The sequence below is a fragment of the Haemaphysalis longicornis genome, unplaced genomic scaffold (assembly GCF_048455015.1).
Source record: "Haemaphysalis longicornis isolate Haplotype H1 unplaced genomic scaffold, Haemaphysalis longicornis Haplotype H1 scaffold_14, whole genome shotgun sequence".
In the NCBI taxonomy this organism is placed as follows: domain Eukaryota; kingdom Metazoa; phylum Arthropoda; class Arachnida; order Ixodida; family Ixodidae; genus Haemaphysalis; species Haemaphysalis longicornis.
In genome coordinates, this window is record NW_027526245.1 from 62143241 (window position 1) to 62149671 (window position 6431).

The following is a 6431-nucleotide window of genomic DNA, read 5'->3' on the forward strand; positions in this document are numbered from 1 at the left end:
ATTTTAGAACTATATTCCAAATAATGACGTTTTCAGTGTATTGTGTAGCTCTTCTTATTGACCTCGCAACATCGTATTAGTGTCCGGCCTAGTTCTATCTGTTGTTTGACACGGGTCATGCGGTCGACCGGAAAAGATGACAAGAAAAAAATTACACGAGCTTCCCGTAGGGGAACCCTGAGTAGTATGCGAAGCAGGCATGGGGTCAATTCAAGTGCCCATTAGCTTTCAGTTCGTCGTTTCCGTGAGGTTCAAGTACGTAGCTACCGTCATATTTACTGTTTGGTTTCCATGGTAACTACCACACTTTTCTCTTACCGGAACTACGAAATGGGAAATTGCGTTGACCCCATGGCTGTTTCGCATACTACTCAGAGTTCCCCTACGGGAAGATGGTGTAATTTTATTGGAGGGGGTGGGGGGTGTTAGAGGGGAGAGGCATTAAAGAGAGAGAGAGAAAGAGACGTTGTACGTGGTATGAGTTTGTCTATATTTAGGCATTATCATAATCATGTTCAACGTAGGTGATGTCGAGCTGTGGTTGGCGTTCCGCTTTGACTATGACCGCCTTATAGTCTGTGAAATGTAAAGTCAAGGGCCGTTGTAGTGGATGAACCCTACAGTTGCTGAAGGTGAGGTCGATGCACGTTCCCCGGATGGTTGTGGACTGCTTGAAACCACGGCCCGCCGAGACTCACCCACGCACGCCGCTGCCGACAACGATGAAACGTCGAAGGCACTCGTCTCGTGCTCGTCTCGCGCCGGCCCAGGAAGACAGCGGCAACACTGTCGCTCCAGGAGCCATAAAAGGGACCGGGCGTTCATCAAGCCGCGCATGCGCAATGGGGGTGTGGATGGCACAACAACGACAACGACAAGGGAGGGACATAGCCCCGACCATGACATGCTTCGCATCTAAAAGGAATGAATTAATTTCTAATTGTCATGGCTGGCAGTCGGTTCTCTCGTTCGCCTTCCGGTTTCCTTCAGGCTCGGCGTCTTTCGGTCCGCATCTTTGGTTCGCTGGCAGTAAATTTTGCCTCCGTGCTCGCGGTTTGCGTCGTTGGCCGTTGTCGGGCGAGGAGGCGCAACACCGCCGGTGAAGGAGCCGCCTGCTCTTTCCGTCCTCCGCAGAGGACCTCGAAAATGACCAGAGAGAGAGAGAGAGAGAGAGAGAGAGAATTAACTTTCATTTGCACCCGTCTAAAATGACGAGGAAGAGGGTATTAGCCTAGACCCCCGTTAATCCCCTAACCGTCGGCCGGAATCCCTTGGGATTGAGTGGCGGTCAGGGCCAGACCGATGACTTTGCGTTGCTCTTCTGCTTTATGGTTGAGTAATGAGAACTCCCAGGATTTCACATTTCTGTTCGGGTCGTTATAGAAAGGGCATGTTCAGACCATGTGGACTAGGTCCGCAATGCTATTGCAGTGAGTGCACTTAGGAGTAAAGACTTCCGGATGACATTTGCTGTGAAGTTGAGGGTTCGGAAACACCCCGGTTTGCAATTTCCTCGACATAACTTCCTCTTTTTTGCTGTGCTGTTTATCCGCCGCTGGATAGGTCTCGCGACCGAGCTTATAATGAGAAATGATTTCTTGGAATGTTCTTAGTTCGTCACCTGAAGGAAGGGGTTCCTTGCGTGGAGGCGGTGAGTCAGCTGCGATCGACCGGTAAGTGAGGCCTCGGGCGGACGCATGCGCCTTCTCATTCCCCTGCAGACCCTGGTGGGCTGCGCACCATATCAGTGAAATTTGATCTGCTGGTACTTGACCTTCTCTGAGAATTTGGCGGCTGCAGCAGAGACTCTGCCCATATCATAATTCCTAATGGCTGCCTTAGAGTCGATAACAACCACCCTTGCACAGGTTTGTGCTATTGCTAGAGCAATAGCAACTTCTTCTGCCTCAGTTGCATTTGTGTTTTTGACGGTGCAGCACGAGACCGGGTCTCCACTCTCACGAACTACTACCGCTGTGTGTGCGGTCTTGTTAGTGTCGTATTCGGCAGCGTCAGTGTACAGCACATCAGACCTCTCTTCAAATTTGGCCTGCAAGGCGATAGTCCTGTTTTTTCGTCTGCCTTCGGGAATTACCGGGTGCATGTTTTTAGGCAGCGGTATAATCATTAGTCTATTCCTAGTTGGTCTAGGTACGATATCAGTCTGCTTAGAACACTGAGATGGTTCGAATCCCAGGCGCTCCATGATGTTCCTTCCAGTTTTACTTCTCAAAAGTATTTGATGCTGAGACACCATAGCGGCTTCTATGAGCTCATCCAGAGTGTTTGAAACACCTAGTCTTAGCAGCTTTACCGTCGGGGTGTTCGGAGGAAAACCTAGTGCGGTTTTGATCCCTTTCCTCAGTATGATTTCAATTTTATATGTCTCGGTGTTGCGAAGTTTGAGATAGGGTGCAACGAATAGTACACGACTTATGACGAAAGCCTGAACCAATCTCAAGAGATTGGCCTCCTTCATCCCCACGTGCTTGTTAAAAATGCGCTTAAGTAACCGGCACGTCTGGCTGGTACTCGCTTCAAGTCTCCTGATAGTTTCAGTGTTTTTTCCATTTGTTTGTATGCGCAGCCCTAGGACTCCAATACTGTCTACGGTCGGAATGGCATTTTCATTCACTCGTAAAGCAATGTCGTAGCTCTTGCAAGGGGGACTGTTCCTTTTCCTCTTTGGAGATGGTAGAAAAAGAGCTTCGGATTTTTCTGCCGAGAATTTAACCCGATAGGCTCAAGATATTTCTCTATAGTATCTATGGCCTTCTGAAGTGTACGTTCAATTTCACCGTCGCTACCCCTGTTCACCCACAGCGTCAAGTCGTCCGCATATATGGTGTAATTCAGGTTTGTTATTTCGTCCAACCGCCCTGGAAACCCTATCATTGCTGCATTAAACAAGGTCGGAGAGAGGACGGACCCCTGCGGTGTTCCTCTATTCCCCAATTTAATATTTTCGACCGACTCTCCTCCCAAGCTGATGGCTGCAGTCCGACTGGAGAGAAAATTCCTTACGTCTTAACGCCTACGTTTAGCCAAATTAAGATTCTCGAGTATTGCTGTGTGTTTTACATTAAAATACTGTATAAATATCGCAAATTCACACAGTCGACGCGCCCATTACGAAGCGTTGGAAATTGTGTCCCATTTTGTAGAACCGCCGCATTAAGGCCCCAATCCAAATGTGTGTTTGTGCTGCACATCGCGGCAGCAGTTTGTGTGTTGTACGAGAGCGCGAACGCATCACTATACGTATTATATTGAAGCCGCTTTTTATCTTTGCCAGGTTTCCCCCGTGGGCGTCGGTTGCCGGTGCACTGTATGAGGCGACGTAAAGCAGCTGGTATGTGGCAGACCTCAGAGAAATTGTGAAGTTCCAACTGGAAGCGCCACTGGAAAAAGCCTTGGTTCTGTGTATGTGCGTGTGTTACATGTAGGACGTTACGTATCCGTCTGCTTCCGTGCAGTTGCTCGGATTTGTTCGGGAAGTAGTTACACGTGATGGCCTCGACGAAATTCCACGGGCATCTCAAAATGCTCCGAGCTTTGTTGATGAGACTACACTTCGTCTGAGTTACCTTCATAGCAAAGTTCACGGATGCTTTAAAGCAGTATCAAGAGTTAATCTGGAGCCTATTTTACAGTTCCTGAAGTTCTTTCTCGTATTTCTCTGCATGGAAGCATTCTGGTAAGTTATTTTGAATAAAAAGATTTACACAAATTTAAATTTTGTTTATAATTCTTGCTTTGTGTTGTTCCTTAGCTTTAATTCAAAATCTCAGCCTTTGCGGCAATTCTCACAGACTTCTTCACCTAATTTTTTTTTTTAACAAACGTATAGGCAATGGCGCCGACCGAATGAACATCCCAGGCTTAATTATATGAGTCTCCGCAGGTCCCCTTTTTGAAGATGATTTATGCACGTTTGTCTTGAATGGTCTTCAACGGCGCTTGGGTTAATCACAACCGAAATTCAGACACAATAGTAAACCCCCTTATTCTGCTAACACTGCTAACTTTGGGGCAGTGCATAACGAAGATTTAACGGTGCATTCGCAACGTGAGGCTGATCGATACGTGACTGGCGGCTATCCTAACGCTTAGTGAACGTGAAAAAAAGGGTTTGTCCTTACTCGATCCGGCATTCTCCAGCTGTGTATAAGACGCCTCTCTAACTTCAGAAATCATTTTAAAAAGCTGGAAGAAGAAAACGTTTGTTTTGCCATATTTAATGGACTGGTGGGTGCTCCAAGATACCCAGGCCATAAATTTGGCGCGGAAACTATTGTGTTCTTTCATCTTTCTTATGAAATGATTTCTGACTGTCAGAGAGGCGTCTTATACACAGCTGGAGAATGCCGGATCGAGTAAGGACAAACCCTTTTTTTCACGTTCACTAAGCGTTAGGATAGCCGCCAGTCACGGATGGCAAGCGCGAGCGCTTAGCGTGGTAGTTCACCACGACTGAAACAAGCGTGCAAAAAATGTCCTTTACTACGTTTTGCAAGTGTTACTCATCCCGCGAGTCAGGCTAGGAAGCGGGATTTTTCAGCGTGTTACGAAGTTGCTATTCGACCACTGGCAACCAGTTCTTACATTCAGGAAGGCATCCCCAAACCTAGTTCCATCACCTCCGTCAGGAGAGGTAGCGTGGTGGTGAGCGGCCAGCAAGGGTTGCTGCCTTGGTGACGACGACAAGAAGCCGAAGGCCAACTCAACTGGTTTACTGCATGGCGAGAGATTAGCCGAAGCAATACAAGAACTATGCCATTCCGGGCGAGGTTACAGTGCAGGACACAAGCGGAGCGACAGCATTGTTTCGCTGCTAAAAAGCGAATGAACTATCCGCCGAAAAGGCGGGTTTTATACAATCACCGTCACGCATCCGCGGCTTTTCCCAAAGCTTTTATGCAAATGGCACGAACATAGTACAGACACACAGAACACTTTTTTTAGAGTTCGTGAGGGGCCGGAGTAGCGGCGCACGCTGAGTCTGAGAAAGGGGGAGAAGAGATCTCGGTTGCGGAGTCCGCCTCGCCGAAGCAGGTCTCAACAACCCGCGTTTGCAGTCGCCGGAGTTTGAATCACGCCGACAGCGAGGCGCCCGTGATCCGGCCGTTCCCAGGCACGTTGCTACCTGTCCTAGGCAGCTTTCTTGCACACCGGGGGATTCCGCAAAACTTGCAGCAAGCGCGAGCATGGTAGCGGGGCGCAGAATCGTGACAAGCGTGAAAGCATATCACGCTTCGACCAAGCGTGCAAAAAATCGTTGACACTCATTCTTGGAAAGTGGGAAAAAATTATAGTGTAGGATATATGGAAACCCCAATTATACCGCCTTAGCAGGGTAATGGTTACGAAGCTTCATCAGGCACCTGCTCCGGCTGGAATGATATTGACCCTTCGGGCCCTTTTATTTTATTGGTAAAGTTTTCAACCATAAAGGTAAGAATACTTGGGAGAGACCTTGACATCAATTTTTCAATATATTTCTGCAATGTTAGAACGTCCACTGAGCCCACTATCCTTCCTGATTCTGGGCCGGTTGTCCATGCAATTTTGACGCAATCCTTCGGGGGGGATTGAAGGAGGAGCCTGCGCGTTTTCCCTGGAATGTTACCTGCTTTGTATGCTCGGCATGCTGCTTGACATACTTGGATAATCTCTTTCGAGATTTTGATGATAGTAACTTGGTAATCGATAATAAATACTTCTAATAATACTTTCATTTTGTGATTTTTTATATAATTAGTTCATTGCTATAGCTGGAACAAAGACTGTGTCTGACTACCTTTCAGCCTGTAAGACGCCGCGGCCGGATGGACTTTCAGGGGTTTTATAAGATATTTAGATCCCTTTGTTGCATTCATATATCTTCGTTTTACCTTTCACGTCAGTCCCCGTTTGCGGTCCTCAACTTAAGAACAACGCAGTATCGTAATCCCGGAGGTGGAGAAAAAAAACTGCGCTTCATTGATATATTATGGAGAACCACGTTGTCGAATATTTATAACAAGTTTTTTTTGAAGCAGCCTTATTCAGTCAGCTCCATTTCACTATATATGTCACAAGCGGCAGTACACGACGATGCCTGGGTGGGCCACTACACCAATGATACTAATGGGTATACACGTGTTCAGTTATTTCTTACCGTTGCGCTCTACACAATTCAGAACCACCACCTGCTGTGGGTGGTTTGACCTGGGCTTTATGGGAAACGACTAGAGGTGTTATATTACAACTATCCTGATCCAACTTGTTCCGAGATAGTCAGCTTAAGCGACAGCGTGCCCATCCCGCTGCGCTGAAATGGCCATGGTCCCACACCAAGTAATCGCTTTAGCAGACAATCCATCCCTCCCATTAGTTCTCCGGGATAGTAAATGGAATCGTTTGGTCGATCGGATCACAGCTACAGAAGC

At 47.5% G+C, this 6431-nt stretch overlaps 1 pseudogene; it reads right to left on the reverse strand.

Moving 5' to 3' along the window:
• Positions 1–1250: 1250 nt before the first annotated feature.
• LOC144164934 (uncharacterized) lies at positions 1251–2257 on the reverse strand (annotated as a pseudogene).
• Positions 2258–6431: the final 4174 nt, after the last annotated feature.